Consider the following 15,939-nt stretch of genomic DNA (forward strand, 5'->3'; position numbering starts at 1 on the left):
GAAGGCTATTTTTCTGCCATGTAATTACAATAAGAGTAAATTGAAGGGTTTCAGGATTTCAGGGGTTTGACTGATGTGTTCATTAATTCACCTTTTCAAACTGAGGAAGAATCAAGTTTTAAATATTTTAGTAATCATTTGCATTTTTCTTGAGGTCATTTTTCTATTGTTCCTTTGTTTGAATGATTGGTACCGGGTGGCTGGATCAAGATACCAAAGTCCTTTTTTTGTCCTGATTTTTTAAAGAAAAGAAGTTTCAAAGAGTTGGGATGGATTTTTTCTTGTTTGTAACTCCTGAAATGTTTGGCTGTTTTCAAGCAAATTGGACAGAGTTGTAAGGGTTTTGCACAAGTTCTGTTCCAACAGCTTCTGAGAAGTTAGGTGGCCGGGTAGGAAAGGGAAACCCTGTTAATACTGTTTATACCCAAATGCAGGAAAGGCTGCATTAAGAGCTTTTTTTTTTCCTTTTTTTTTTTTTTTCTTCTTCACACTGAGATTTCACACTGAGTTCACACAGAAAACACAGACAAGGTGTTACCAAAATCACCTCTTGATTAGATACCAGAGACTGCTCTGAGGGTTGCAAATCTGTAGGAAACCAAACTCTGTTATCTGTGATGCACACACACCTGTTTGTTTATTGGGGGTGGGGTGGGAGGGGTGGGGGGCAGGGGAAAGATAACAAAAAAGAAAAGGAAAACAGAACATGGACAATGACATTACAGCTCATATGCTCATCAGCTGACAGATCTCAAGTTCTAAAATAAAAGTTACTTTCTCTCAGGTAAGAGCTATACAACACCCACATTAGAATTCCCACCTAGCAACTCTGTGCTGAATAAAAGAACATCAGCTGGTGCTTGCACATAATGTGAAGTTGCTACATGAGGACACATGTACATGGGTGAAGTTCCCACTCAGATCTGGCATAAAGCCAACCACCATCACATCTGTCACAGCTGTGGGATTAGTCTGTGATCAGGGTCTCACTTAGCATTTCCTGATGACAGTCTTCAGGTTAGCATATCATTAAGGTGATCTGGTAGTTTTCCCTCCAATTTCATCTGCTGATTGCTCTGACAAAGTAAACAGAAAAAATTAGTTCATTCTCCAGGTAATGTCCAGTGTTGATATATCTGTACAAGAGTTTGCTCCTGCTGCCTGTGTCCACAGAGAGGAGCATCTCTGTCTCATTAAACCACTGAAAAGCCAGTCAAAACACAGGTCCTCTCCAACTATTCCTTTTTTCCCCTAAGAATTATCTACATGTCCAGAAAGATAAGGATGCTTGTGTGCAGGTAGCTGCAGGAGAGTCACACAGAAGGAGAGGTGACTGCCCAGGAATACTGCAGGTGATCAGTTTGAGCCAAGGAACCAAAGAAATGGGTGATGGTATTCAAGAATAGAAGAGCAGCATCAATATTTTCAGAAATCAGAGTCTAATGTTCTGGGAATTGTACTAACGTAGGGTAAGAATAATATTCAAAATCATTCATCTTCTTTAAAATGCAAGAAGCAATATTTAGGTAACAGTCATGAGATCCTCCCATTCTGCACCAATTTGCTGACTTCCCCGGTTGGGTGGCCTGGGAATGTCTGGCATTAGTCTGGAGAATCTTCAATTCTAGACATGGAAACCTGTATCTGAGGGGATCCCGGAGGGGACTCTTCTGAAATCACTTCACTCAGGATACATTTGCTCCAATTTTCTAAGCAAGTGGCTTGGAGGAGGTCCCAGGCTTGTGCCAGTCCCCGAACAGCTTACTAAGTCTCAGGAGGAGGAGATGCCAGTAAAAATTATGTCTGTTTTCCAGACCATAGACTCTGATTGAGGGAAATGTTTAAATGTGTGCTTTCAGTAATAGAGAAAACTAGCATATAGCAACATGCTGCCCTGCATGGCAGGAACGTAGTCCAGCTGGGCTGTATTCTGTGAGGGACAAGATGTGTTTCCTAGGTAGGGCTTCCTTTTGTTCACTAAAAGCCGAGAATTGAAGGGAGGTAAAAGGGGGAGAGGAGTTACTGGCTCTCCCTTTGATGATGTTAAAAGATCATGTTTTGATGTTGCATTTTGAAATAAGAGGATTCCCTTTGACACTGTAAAATGTGCCATAAAAATGACACTACTATTTATTGCAAAGCATTAACAAAGACTTTATGTCTATTATTTAACAAACGAAAATGTTAGCTATCTACCACTCTCTTGGCGGAGTTATGTGGAAATTGAAATCTATGACTGTCCTTTACCAACTTAAGTCCACATGGTTCATTTTCATAAGGATCGTGGAAAAAAAGAAAGGCACCAGTGTAAAATACTTTATCAGATGCTGACCTTCTGGCGTGAAGTCAGAACCATCTTGTGGGAAAATGAATAATTCTTAGCTCTCAGTCTCATTTTTCCTGATGCTGTTCATAGACTTGTTCTACCTCCCTGCTCTTGCTAAGCTTTCATTTCATGCAGGACTTGCAAAGGATATCAGGCATCCATTACATTTATTCCCTTATGTTTTTACAGATACATATATAAATATACATACATAAATCCCCAAGTCTAATAATTAGTTCTCCTTATGGCAGCATGAGCACTTGTTCCAACTCAGTCTGCTGAAATCATTAAAAAAGTCACTCTGCCAAGTGAAGCCATGTTTAGTCAAAAACTTTTCCTAATATATCTAAAACAAAACATACACAAGAAGTACATAAGCCTGAACAAAGCCTCCAACTGCTAAAAGACAAGAACCATCCAGAAGAAACCAAGTCTTGGATTCTATTTTATCAGGATGTATAATTTTTCTCCTTGGTGTACGAAAGTCTCATCAGAGACTCCAATCAGATTTATAGGTTTTCCACAACTGTATAAGCAAGTAAGTAGCACTAAAGCAGACTTTGTCTAGCTCAGGACAGAAATTACATTGCAACTGTAGAGGAATAGGAGATTAGTACAAAGTCATTATCAGACACATATTACAAATTCAATATGTGTTGCACATAAAATATGCATGATTTCTCCTTACTGTATATCATGTACCAAAAATATAATGTGTTTCTGAGGCAAGAATGAATTTAAAATGAAATATTTTATTGAAAAAAAAAAAAAGACAACCACAACCACTTCTCCTGATATAGGTAAGTGGAATTTAAAATTGAAAATATTTCACAACCATCCATTAAAGCACACTTTGAAATATTCTTAGAATCCAGATTTCCTGCCAGGGAAATGAAGTAGAGTTAAATAACCTAAGCAGGAAGCTTGCCTGATAGACACTATTTACCACTAGAAATTTTTATGACATGAAAAGATGATAGTTTGCAAGGTAAACACTCACAGCCTCAAGTCTGGAACAGTACAGACAGCATGCAAAAAGCTGCCAGTATACTATTTATTTGCATGGAAGAGCAAAGAGCATGTCCATTAAAGATAAGATGATAGGAAGTGAAAAGGGCACAGTCTTGGAAAAGTTTGGTCAATATTTTGTGATTGTGTTTTGTTTGTTTCTTTGTTTTTACTAAAATGAAACTTTCATGAGAGTTTACCTGTTTTTGTTCTGGTTCCTATTCTAACAGGAATTGCAAGGATCTGCAAGGGGGCAGAGCAGTTATTCCAGCCACGTGTGGGACTGGCATATGCCCACCTCATGCTACATCACCAGGCAGCATTGGGGCAGAAACCTCAGCTGCTCTATTTTATCCCAAGAGCTGCGTCGGCACTTGATATAAACAGATTCAAGTGGTGCAAAGGGAGAGCTATGCCACTTGTAAGGTTGGAACATAAATCTAAGCCGGTTCCTCTTACAGAGAACTTGCCATAGGAAATACCCAAAAGGCAAGAGCAAATATGGACTAAAAGTTGCTTCCTATGAGAGAGCTAGGCAATACTTCTCTATATTACAAGAGAAGTGTTCAGAGAAAAGAAAACACAAAACAACAACAAAAACAACCAAGCAACCAACCAACCAACCAAGAAAAACCTTGAAAGTAGTCAGAGAAAAGTAGAAATAGGAATAATTGAAGTGACCACGGGCAAACTACAGAAAATAAGAATAAACAATAAAATAGACCTTATGGGCAGTACAGCATCCAGTTCTGGGCTCCCCAGTACAAGACAGACATGGAGCTACCGGAGAGGGTCCAGCAGATGGCTATGAAAATGCTGAAAGAACTGAGGCCTTCCTATGAAGAAAGGCTAAGAACTGAGACAATTCAGCCTGGAGAAGAGGAGGCTCAGGGGGGTCTCATCACTGTCTGTAAATCGCTGAAGGGAGGGTGCAGGGAGGATGGAGCCAGGCTGTGTGCAGTGGTGCCCAGTGCCAGGATAGGAGGCACTGGGCACAAACTGGCCCCCAGGAGGCTCCCCCTGAGCACCAGGAGCACTTCTGTACTGTGCGGGTGACGGAGCCCTGGCACAGGCTGCCCAGAGGCTGTGGGGTCTCCTCCTTGGAGCCCTTCAGAAGCCGCCTGGACGTGGTGCTGGGCACCCTGCTCTGGGTGTCCCTGCTTGGGCACGGGTGGCACCGGGTGGTCTCCTGAGGGCCCTGCCGGCCTCAGCTATCCTGGGAGTCTGTGATTTTATGTAAAGAACATTTTCTTATATCTGCCCCTATCAGTCCTACACTTGTGCCCTCCCAGCCTACAGCGCAGGTGTATTTGTGGGGTTACCTGTGATTCTGGGTACCTCCCTGGTGCTATTTATAGACACATAAGCATGCATCACTTGTTTACCTCTTCCTAGAGTGAACTGATGGAGCCACAACTCCAGAGTACATTGCCCTCCCTGGGGTTGGGAAAGACTTTAAGTATCACATTTTGTGAAATACATCACTCTGTCAAGACTTGTGTCTGCCTACATAGGGAAGAGTGCTGCCTAAGTGCAGAGGAAGTTAATTATGCACAGAATAATTAATAGCAATTTACTTAGCACATCTATATACTTACTTGCAGAAATAGGAAACACACTTGAAGTGCTCTTGTTAGTTTGAGAAAACGCCTGCTTTAACCAGTGCTCTTCCACACATGGGCTGGCAATGCAGGGAAGCTGTGATCAGTGGAATTTGGTCAAATTAAAAAAAAAGGCGGTCAACGGGCAGTATGCACCTTAATTGATTTGTAGGTTAGGATTTACAAGTCAATTATGCTTTAATAAAACACATAGGCTTATGCTGTGTGATTGCTCACCCTGGTAGTGGACTGGGTGCTGGAGAGCACTCGCCCTGCACCGTTTCTCTTACCATCTCCAGTCTATAAGTTAACAGCTCATGTCTCTGAATACTTGTTAACAACCCACTCTCCAAACATGCATTCAGGAAACCTTGGCAGATTGCAGTTGTTCACGGCCTTTGCAGGAATTATCAAAACTGTCAGTATGACTGTTATTAACATAACAATATCAGAAAGGATCCGAGTTACAGCAGTGATGTGAGGCCTGGCCAGAGCATGCTCCCAGTTGTATATCTCTCACAAGGAGCAGCAATCCTATTGTCACAGAGGTTGGAACATGTAGCTGTAAAAGCCGAGATACCGATCTCAGTAAACATTTTCCATAAGAACAGGCTTCCCCCTCTTTCTCTGGAAATACATATAAGGTGAGAAGTGAATGTACTCTCATTTACAGTGTTGGCTGAGTGATTTTCTTTGCAGATCCACCTTAAATCCTTTCTTTATTTTTTTTTTATTCCCTTAAAGCTGCACATCCCAGCTGGCATGTCCCAATCCTATAAACATCTCAATATAATACACCATCATTGTCTGATGTATGGGCTTCCATTTGGTGCACCATGTCCAAAGAACATTTCTTTATGCTCGAATGACTCATCTATGAGGAGATTAATCTCTCTGGGGGAGAAATCAGTGTCTCTCCTGTGGAAGCAAGTTGCTATGCACACATTAGCTGCAGATCTCACTTGTGCTCTTAATATTCAGGGTACAGCTTCTATCTGCCATAAAAATCCTTTTGTCCTTTCCTAAGTTAGTGCCATTCTTCAGCTTGCAAAGCAAAAGGGAAAATTTAAAGCTAATCTTTAGAATAATACAGTGAGGTAGCACAATCAATGATAGCACTCATTTTTAACTTGTAAGCCTGTTTGCTATTCTTTCTAGGTGTCAGGTAGTCTTTCTTACCCTTTTCTTCAGCCTGCATCTCTTTGTAAGAAGATACAAAAGGCTGGCTTCACTAAGTGAAGAGAGCATCAGTGTCGATTTAGATCATTTCGATTCTCAAAGAGGCGAGGGTAAAGTCTATACCATTTTGATTGCGGGCAAAGCAATATTTAACAGGAAACTTCGGTGTTCAAGAGAAATGAAAGCGCAACAAGCATGTATCACTCGGTATACATTATCACTTTCTTCTTGGCTAGGAAATAAAACTTGCATTCCAAATGTTTTTCGTGAAGACTTCTTGAGAGCTTTCTTACTTCCTTCTGTATGCTTGCAACCCCCATATCACATCCAGTGAGCACTGGTAAAAAGTAATAAGGACAAGTAATATTATACCTAAACTTGCAGATAGATTAATTCACACTACAAAGTGCAATTTAAAAGATCAAGCAGAGCGTTGCCTGCAAAAGGAGACCTTATCTAAGCAATTACCTTTAAAGTCACATATTTAATTTTATGCAGCTTTGTCTTTTATTGAAACCTATCAAAAACCTGAGGCTGTCACAGCCACTGCCAGTAAGCAATCTAGAGCTATTAATTAGTACATCCATGTTTTCTCCACAACAAACATTTTAATTTGTCCTCTAAACAGTGTTCATGATATTAGCCCTTTGCTCCTGCTTTATTTTTGTCTGTGTGATATACATTACACATGAGAGAGTCCTACGTCCATATGTCCACAAATTGCAGTGGACATATGGCAGCATACAGAAAAGAGGTCTTTTACATTTTGCATACGGAAGCCCTTGCAACTATTATCATGGAGACATTACAGCATCCCTTTATGTCATGTTGCTATTTAGTCAAGTTTGTGTCATGTATTTGAACCTTCTCAGCTGGCTTGATTTATTTTAATTGTAGGCATCGGGTTAGTCTGTTTGTAACGAGCAATGTGTGGAAATTGCCCTAGTAATAATTCCTGCAACAAACGTCATTTAGTTGATCACGAAGAACTGTTTGTTATACTTGCAGTAGAGAACAATAAAACGTTTTATTTTTAGACATGTATTGAATGCTATTTGTCATTAGTTCTCTACCTGATGAAAACATATATAGGCAGAGAAGTGCCAAGGACAACAGAGAAAACAGGCTACAAGAAATATTTGTTTCATTTTCTCAAGTGATGTCATCTCATTAAAAAATCTATATATAAAAAAATAAATCAGTTAAAATAGCAGGTTGGTTTGAAATGACCAGCCTTTTCAATACAAACCATTGGCATTTCTTGTAAACATGGAATATTTTAAGAGGGGATAAACAAAGATTCTGACTTTAAAACAGTCAGATAAAATTAAATCTCAAGGAATAAGTGAACTGTTCCTTCTCAGCCAGCCCAAAGTAGCCAGCACTATTTTTCATATCACTAATAGGCACTGATGGGCCATGCTCAGAAGTAATATTTGTATGGGTGTGGAAGCCAGTGGATGTACATCCACATGGGCAGTGCTGATAGGGAACTTCCTACCCACCCACTATTGTCTTATTCTCAACATTTTCCATGCTTTTTATTTTTTAAATAAATAATTTTGTTCTCAAAATATTCTGAGGAGAAGCCAGTGATAAATGAGAAAGCCAGAAGATTATAACTTGCATAGGACAAATTTCATACAAAGATATGCTCTAAGAGCAGGATTCAGCTCAGCTCACTCTAGCTGTCTAAAGATACTGGACATGGATTCCAGTTCATGGAGTGTGCTCTTTCAGGCAACTTCAGAGGTCTCACCCATTTTAAGAAACAAATTACTGCTGATGGTGTTTATCTCTCTCCAAAGTCTATAGAAATAAGGTAAATAATGAGCCAGTTTAATTACCTACACAGCTAACACTGTTGTCTTACATTGCAGATGTCAGGCTAGAGGAACAGCACTTTCAAGATAAAGTTTCTGTTTCAGCTGTTCTTCTGTTTCTGGTGGCAAAGCAGGGCAACGGAGGAGAAACATCACTGCACACCTCCTATTACTCCTGCGCCAAGCTGGCGTGGGAGGAAAGATCTGAGAGCCTTAATAGTGCCCAAGCCCCATGCAGACAGACAGACTGACGACAGCTCTGTGCCTCCCACATTGCGGCTACCTACTTGTAGAAGGTATAACCAATCTGGTTTCCTAAGGTTAAGCAATAAGGGTTCTGAATATCAAGGTTAAGTAATAAACACAAAGCAAAGAGAAAGTATTCCCTCAATTCTTGAATAAAACATTCCAAGAAAGTGCAGCGCTAATGGATTTGAAAAAATAAGCACTGTGTAGCAGCATCTCCTCAAGTGCAAGTACCATCACGCACACTTACTGGTTTAAATTTTATGCAGCTTCACCCCATGCATTTCAGATGAGAGTGATAACGTACCTCTCGGTTCTTTTTCCATGCTTACTGTAGGTACAAGGGCTGCTCTTTCCCTTGTGCTTATTAAATGTCTTCCAAGCAAATGACAAGGACAGTTGCCAGCTATTATAAGCATGGATTAAAACTACTTTTCATGTGCCCAGTTACAATAGTTACCTGGCAACAAGTATTCCTTTTCTTCTTCTCCCCAAGCCTGTAGTGTATGAAAAAAAAAAAAAAAAAAACCAAAAAAAACAACAAACAAACAAGCAAAAAAAAACACCACCACCACCAATAACAACAAAGAACAATACATACAACAAACAATACAAACAAACACTACAAAATACCCAACATATGAGTACTGAATTAATTCCCAAACTGAATGTAAAACTCCTACCAAGGTGAATTTCTTGGCTGGGATGGAGAGTGTTGCTCCACCAACTCCAGCCAGTTCCACAAGGACCACACTGTTCCCAAAGGCTTTCCATTGCTTCTCCCCAGCTATAGGTCTATGGTATGGCAATAAAAAGCATGACAGCTAGAAGGCAGGATATGCGATCAGGAGTGAACATGAGGTCCTGTTAGCTTTAGAGAACCAGGTCAACGTTTGCAGTCCTCACCAGACTGAAACAGGCATGTAGCTGCCTGTTCTCTCCCTTCTGCCTAATTTGTTGGGCTTTAACCTGGTAGACCGTGAATTTATAAGACTGTTATATCAGAAAAGTGCACATCCCCACTTACGCTATCCAAATGATAGGCAGACTCCCCAGTGAATTGGTATCTCACATGACAGCATACCTAGCTGAGGACCTAGAGCAGGTCTTGTGATTTCACTGGTCAATCTTCATGCTTTAATCAAGAGTTTTTTTGTTTGTTTGTTTAAACCTGGTAAAACTTTAGCTTCCTGCTCTTAAAATCTGAGAAATACCATGATGTAAAGCAGCCATGATCTTCCCATATTTGCTTACAACTACAAAGAGGACTCTAAGGCTGAGGACAGGATGGAAAGGTCTGCCTAAATCCAATGTACCTACATTTAAAAAGTAACAAAAAAAAAAAAAAAAGAAAGAAAAAAAAAAGAGAGAGAAATTCCATCCTGTAGCAGCCTGAGCACAACATACATGCCAGAAAGATCCTTAAAGGTTTGGGATATGGGACAAAGCAGGCTCTTATCTGCTGTCACATCACAAAAGTGAGTTTGTGTGTAGTTGTACAGACATACAAATATGAACAGCAACAAGCATCACTCCCTTACGTCCAAGCTTATTCCTCCTCTCACACAAGCCCAGAGATCCCATTTCTAGTCCCAAATGTCTTGGTTTTGTAGCAATTTCACTTGGACAGATGAGGAGGGAGGTAGTCAAGGGAACCTCAGTGGGAAGGGAGGTTAAAGATTTGCCCATCACAGGTTGCCTGCTCAGCAGAAGGTAAACTCCCATTCCCTATTGACATGTGTTTAGATGATTCTTCATGAACCCCAGTCTGGTCCAGTGAACACTTTTCTTACCTGGTCTGTACCTGTGCCCTACCACTTTTTAAATCAATTCATTGTTAAAATTGCAGTTTTCTTTCCATTTTCTCTCCACTACACATCTGCAAAACAGTCCTTCTCTTGGGAATTGTAGGAATTCCAGTTTCTGTAGAGTTTTGTATCTCCCTTTTTCCATCTTGCATTACCTCTGTCCTCCCATATTCTTTGCTATGTTGTCAATCTGTCTTTTGCATCCTTTGGGCAGTTGCTTTGCTCCCCTCTGTCTTTTCCATTGCCCACAGTTGCTATAAGCTTATTTTTCTGCTTTCTCACACCCTCAGCATCCTTCCTCCACCACAGCAGAATCCATCTTTGTTGCCTACGCTTTGCTTTTCTAGCCCCATTTTTCAGCAAGTTTCTGTTCCCTGCTGCCATCCACAGCTCATGGATGGGCACTGATGGGATGCATGGACAACACATGCCTGTAGGCACTGATGGGATGCATAGACAACCCCATTGCACGCAGCAAACCACAGCAGGCTGACAATAAGTCTCAGCAACATCATTAACATCCTCAACCTGACCCCTAAGGCAACACTTCTCTGTGCCAAGTAGTGGAGCCCAAACACCTCCAGCATGGTGAGTAGGCAATGCGAGGGTGCTTGGGGAGGAAAGGCATCCTACCTCACTGCTGCACTATAATCAGAGGGCAGCGACCTCACAGCTGCGAACTATAACCTTTTAGAAAGTGTTTAATGCAGTATTTATGGCAGCCATTATTTTTACAGTGTTTCCACTTTGAGAAGGAAAGCAGAGCAAAATGTTTACAACATCTTAACAAAATGAACCCCACAGGTGAGGCAAGGCGCTAACCTGGGCCAGCCCGGCCCACCTGGCAGCCTGCGACCTGCCACCGATGGGAATCCAACGGGGGGTGGAAATGGGCCCTCCTGCAGGAAGGAAAAAGTTTCTTCCCCCTGCTTCAGTTTTTGTTTGTTTCTTTAAGGAACAGACTGTTTCAGAAAAATAAACACACAGAAGGGCTCAGGGCAAAGATACATTTTGTATACAGCTTTAATGAAAACATGTTTTTCTTGTTAACACCTTGTTATATCCTAAAATCACAATACGGAAAAAACTGTGAATAAGGCTGTGTGCATAGACATCTCAGATTTTTAATGAAATTCACCAACCAGCAGAGCTTCCCCCACATGGCTGCCGCTACCACAGCGCCCACAGCTCTCGGCGCACATGAACCTGGCTGGCGCTACCTGCGTGCTCACCCTACACACAGCAAACACTGCTCCAGAGCAGGTTTGTGGCACTCAGCTGTCCTCACCGGGTCGCAAAGAGCACAACAGTGAGATGTAGCTGTCAAAACTGCATGGTGGGAATGTTATTTTTCGTTAGTGACCGCTCCTGCAGTCTAACAGTGTGCTTTTGTACAAGTCAGAAGCATCAGTCTGTAGGCTGGCTAAATAGGAGAATCTCTCAGCATCTCAGAGTTTGGGGTGGATTTTTGCTTCTCTGCATTATGATTAATCCATTGGCAAGCCAACAACATCAGAAGCTTTTATCCAAGCAACTTCACAAAGCCCTTTAGGACTCAACATAGCGTGCTCCATCCAGGAGATGATATTTTTGCTTCAAAAGAATTCAGCGGCCTCTCTCCAAAAAAAAAATTCATAATTTAATTCCCTGCTGAACCACATTGGCCGACGCCGCGGGGTTGCAGGTACTCAGGATTCACAAGACAGTTGCTGCCATGCCGAGCTTGAGAGGAAATGCCATTTATTAAAAAAAAAAAAAAAAAAAGGAAAAAAAAAGACAAAAATGTGACACTCTTCTCTGATAATGACCCTGCAGCAGCTCCGTTTGCTGGTAATGATGCAGAGCCACACGTCCCCGCCCACCATGAAAGAGCGACAGCCATCACAGGAGGGCTCTGGGGACAATGCTGACGCTGGCGAGCGGGCGCTGGCTGTTCCACAGGTAATGAAACCCTGCTCGTAACGAGGAGATGAGGAAAGATGGTACTGGAAATTGCTGGCGTTTGAACTCTGAAACTCAGTGGGAGGGAAAAGAGAAGCAGTTTTTGTGAAAGACCTTGTTCTCGGGAGTTTCAGAGAAAAATCTGTGCTTTGGGGCACCTGAATGCTCACTCAGATCAACTCTTGAAGAAGAAGCTTGAATTCTCTCATATATTTAGTGGCAAGAGGGGGCCTTAAAACAGGATTTAGACCCACTTTATACCATATTATTAATATCGAGAAGCCATAAAAGACCTTTAGTGTTATTGCAAATCAGACTTTGAATCCCAGCAGAGTACAAAAACTGAGGCTGAACTAGAATATCAAACCCAGACTTTGGAAAAGTTCAGAAACGAATCTCCCTTTAAAACTCTTACTCAGTTTAGAAAATAGATCAGTCATCCAATATGTGAGCTTCAATTCCCTTCAGCTTTGGGGAAATTCTCCCATTGATCTGGACTCCTCACACAACTTAACTTCTGCATAACAATTACTGCCCTTGGAACATCACTACTTTGCTGTTTGTAAGAACAAAAGAAAATTACCACAGATTTGATAGGAATCAAGTATTTTGTTTCTCAAAAGGCTATGGGTCTTTCAAACGTGAGAGAGGAGTACCTCTGGCACAGACAGGTAGGTGCAATATACCCACTCGCTCCCACTACTTCTTCATTACAGATAGGGTAGCATTATTTTTAGCACAGCAGGTGTAGAAAAGGGTGGTTTTGAAAGAAAGAAAACAAAAATAATGAATTATTTATGCAAGTTAAATCAAAATATGCTCCATATAAATGTTTAATCAGGTTTTCACCAACTTCTCTCCATATGCTCTGCCTTGCTCAACAGCAGATTTCTAATGGAATCACTAAATATATTTTAATAGCTCTGTACATAGTATTATACAACTCAACTTCTGCCTATAGAGTTTCTTCATTCAGAGAAGCTACAGTAAGATAAGCAATAAACTTGCTCAGAGTTGGCAGGCAAAGAAAAGCTTCAGTAAAAACTACTTAGGGATTTTCCTCCTACAGCCTATTTGCCACAGGAAAATGTTATGGGGGATGACACAGATACAGCATACATAAGTGCAATCATCGCAGCAATGCACACTGGGGCAGATGAAGGCATTTGTCATGTTTGGGAAATACAAGTTGCATTTGCTTGAGAACTTGGTGGTACAGCCAAGAGAGAGGTCGCCCTGGCTCTTGCATTGGGAGTCCTGAAGGCACCAAACCCTCCACTGCTCTTTATCCATCTTTCAAAGGCATTCACATGAAATCAAAGCCAGTTTGTAGCTTATTACACCTGGCTTTCTCAGTTACCAGCTTTTATCCTGCAGGCCATGTTTTAAGAGCGCCTGAGAACTAAAAGCCAGTGTCCTGGGTGGGCTGTCAGTCACCACCAGAGACAGCAGCTCCCCAACCAAACCGAAATACCTACAGAGCTCTTCTTCCTTTTCCAGAGTACCAAAAGGCTGAAATGCACGCTCTCACCACCCCCCCAAGCTCCCACCCCCTTCCAGAACACAAGCAATTCAATACCCCAGCTTTCCCCCAGCACTAGCCACTCTGTTTCTCGTCTTCCTTTCTATACAAAGCAGCTGGTCCCTGCAGATTAACAGGGCCCAGCTGCATCTGGTCTCCAGCCACTTAACCCCTTCTGAGCTGTTTCCTCACCCGTGCAGAAGAAAACAGGATTGTCTGCTTTCCAGAAGCCTCCTGGGGCTTGAAGTAAGAGCATCCCTATTAGCAAAGACAGTGTAGGTTTTAAATCAGGGAGAAAAAAGCTTGCTACACTCTGAAAAGATTTTTATTTCATGTAATAAGCCCCACACTTTACAGAGTTTAAAAGCAAAAGCATGAGAGAATTAAGCAGACTTGGAAACAGTAATGTCATACCCCAGTGTACTAAAGATTTATGGATGTTATTTTATAACTTGTTGAGTTTGATGTGGAATGATCTCTGCTCTGTAACTACAGTAATTATTTTGTAAAGTACTCTATTGTTATGCTGTCACCCATTAAGCATGCTGCGTAGTGGTTAAAAAGTATTTAGACAGACTGCACACCTGTATGAAATTCTTCCAGACTTTCCAGAGGGGCTGGGAGTCTGCATTCACAAGGGTTTCTTCTTACAGCTTGTGGAATCCTCAGAAACATGAGGTCAGTACTGTGTAGGTATTCGTGATGGTTTCAGGATTTAGTAGCTGTTAGAGAAAGTCACAAAAACTAAACGTTAGTAGTTTGTGTATTAAAATGTCTGTTTACAAATTTAGCCATGTTTGCAGTAAAAATCTCTTGGCAAATTTTACATTGGGTATTAAAAAAGAAAACAAAACAAAACCACTGTAATCTTGTGAACAACATCTGAAATTGGGAGTAAAGGTGTTTGGGTAAGGTGTGAGAGGGCTTCCTTCTTTTGAAATTTAGTGGGCTTTTTTTTTAAATATCTCTAATATACTAAAAGAAGTGCAGAATAACTATCTCTAGATTAGGAAGATGACAAAGGAAAAATGGAGCTGAAAGAATAAAAGTGCATTAATTTATACATTTGCTAGGATTTTAAATACAGCAACCAGTTTTCTCCAAATCCTTCAGGTTGATTTCAATTAATGTTTCAATTAAAGTTTTCTTGGTTACTGTAGCTTTCAGCTCCTGCTCCCACCAAAGAATTTCCTCTTTGGAAGGCTGCTGTACCCTTTTCTGGCAATTCTGGTGTGAGGCAGCAATCTGCGTAATATCAGTTGTATTGTCTTCAAGTGAGCCATCTAAAGGACACTCAGGACTCACGTAACTGCAACTGGAGCTGTTCTCCAGCTCCCCGAACAGGCACCCAGACAAGCCTGGACGCCGCCAGTCATCATTCCAGACATGATGTAGTTTGGTTTTTGCTGTGATGGAAAGAAACGCTTCTCACTGCGTCTGTCTCCTCCTAATGTTTGGAGGAACTGAGGCCATCCGAAAGCACGAAGCAACAGCTCACAGCTTAGCCCAGCCATTAAGGCTTTCTGAAATCTCAGTAGGCGTAGAGAAATAGCCCACTGCTCTAGCCCACCTTGACTGCATCCGGTCTCTGGTGGACTTTCCTGTCTTTGACCAAATTTTAGCAGCTTAACTGTGGGACCCCAGCAGGTTGGCCTGTATCCTCTGGATCAGAAGGTTTCTTCTAACCTCATTTGAGCCAGTGTTTTTTCCACATGAGAGTCATGAAATTCATTGCTTTATGATGTGATTCTGACCCCAGGAAGCCCCAGAGCTACAGGAGACAGAGACAGCTGTTAGTCTAGAAGAAACTGCCAGGTTTGTGAAGACCTTGTGATGGACTCAGAACATCATCAGAAGCAGAGGGCCCAGGGGAAAGAGCAGACCTTAGCTCAAGTCAGCCTGAAAGGAGAACAAAGAGAGAAGCAGGGAGGAAGAAGAGTTAAAGAGAAGAGAAAACAGCTAAAAGTCTAACTCTGAGCCAAGGAGATCAGCTGGAGAGTTGCTTGTTTGCACAGGGTGATAGCTGAGCTGGATTAGGGCTGGACTGAATCAAATGTGAGGCAGTAGATTATAGAAGGATCTGGTCAAGTTGGGAGGGAAAGAGGCTGAATACAGGGATGTGTCAAGTGAAAGGGTAGTACAGAACATAACCTTTAGAAATTAAGACAAGCATTCTTACAAGTGCAGTATTAATTGTCATTTTGTCTCCTTTCCTTCCAATGGTGCTTATAACGCATTAACAGATTAACGTATGATATTGCCTGAGTGCAGAGTCTGGATTTTTTGCATAAAGCAGGTTGGAATCAGGTTTGGGGGGGGCAGGAGTGGCATCAGAAATTTCAGTCTGAGCAATCTACTTTTATTTCTGATTACTAAAAAAGATGATGATGATAATAATAATAAATCTAGAGTCAGTGCAATATCTACCCACTGATGCCCTGCAACACAATAGATGTCACTTCCTGTGCAGGCTAGGGCAAAGCTG

At 41.5% G+C, this 15,939-nt stretch overlaps 1 long non-coding RNA gene across 2 annotated transcripts; it reads left to right on the forward strand.

The window, feature by feature from the left end:
• The first annotated feature begins 13,548 nt into the window (after positions 1 to 13,548).
• On the forward strand, positions 13,549 to 14,888 carry LOC121064645. 2 transcript variants are annotated; one of them, XR_005816597.1, is made up of 3 exons: positions 13,549 to 13,729; positions 14,058 to 14,132; positions 14,615 to 14,888. It is a non-coding gene; the product is annotated as an uncharacterized LOC121064645 (long non-coding RNA). The 2 variants fall into 2 exon arrangements; XR_005816596.1 differs by lacking the exon at positions 13,549 to 13,729 and having other exon boundaries at positions 13,736 to 14,132.
• Positions 14,889 to 15,939: the final 1,051 nt, after the last annotated feature.

The sequence above is a fragment of the Cygnus olor genome, chromosome 2 (genome assembly GCF_009769625.2).
Source record: "Cygnus olor isolate bCygOlo1 chromosome 2, bCygOlo1.pri.v2, whole genome shotgun sequence".
NCBI classification, from domain to species: Eukaryota; Metazoa; Chordata; class Aves; order Anseriformes; family Anatidae; genus Cygnus; species Cygnus olor.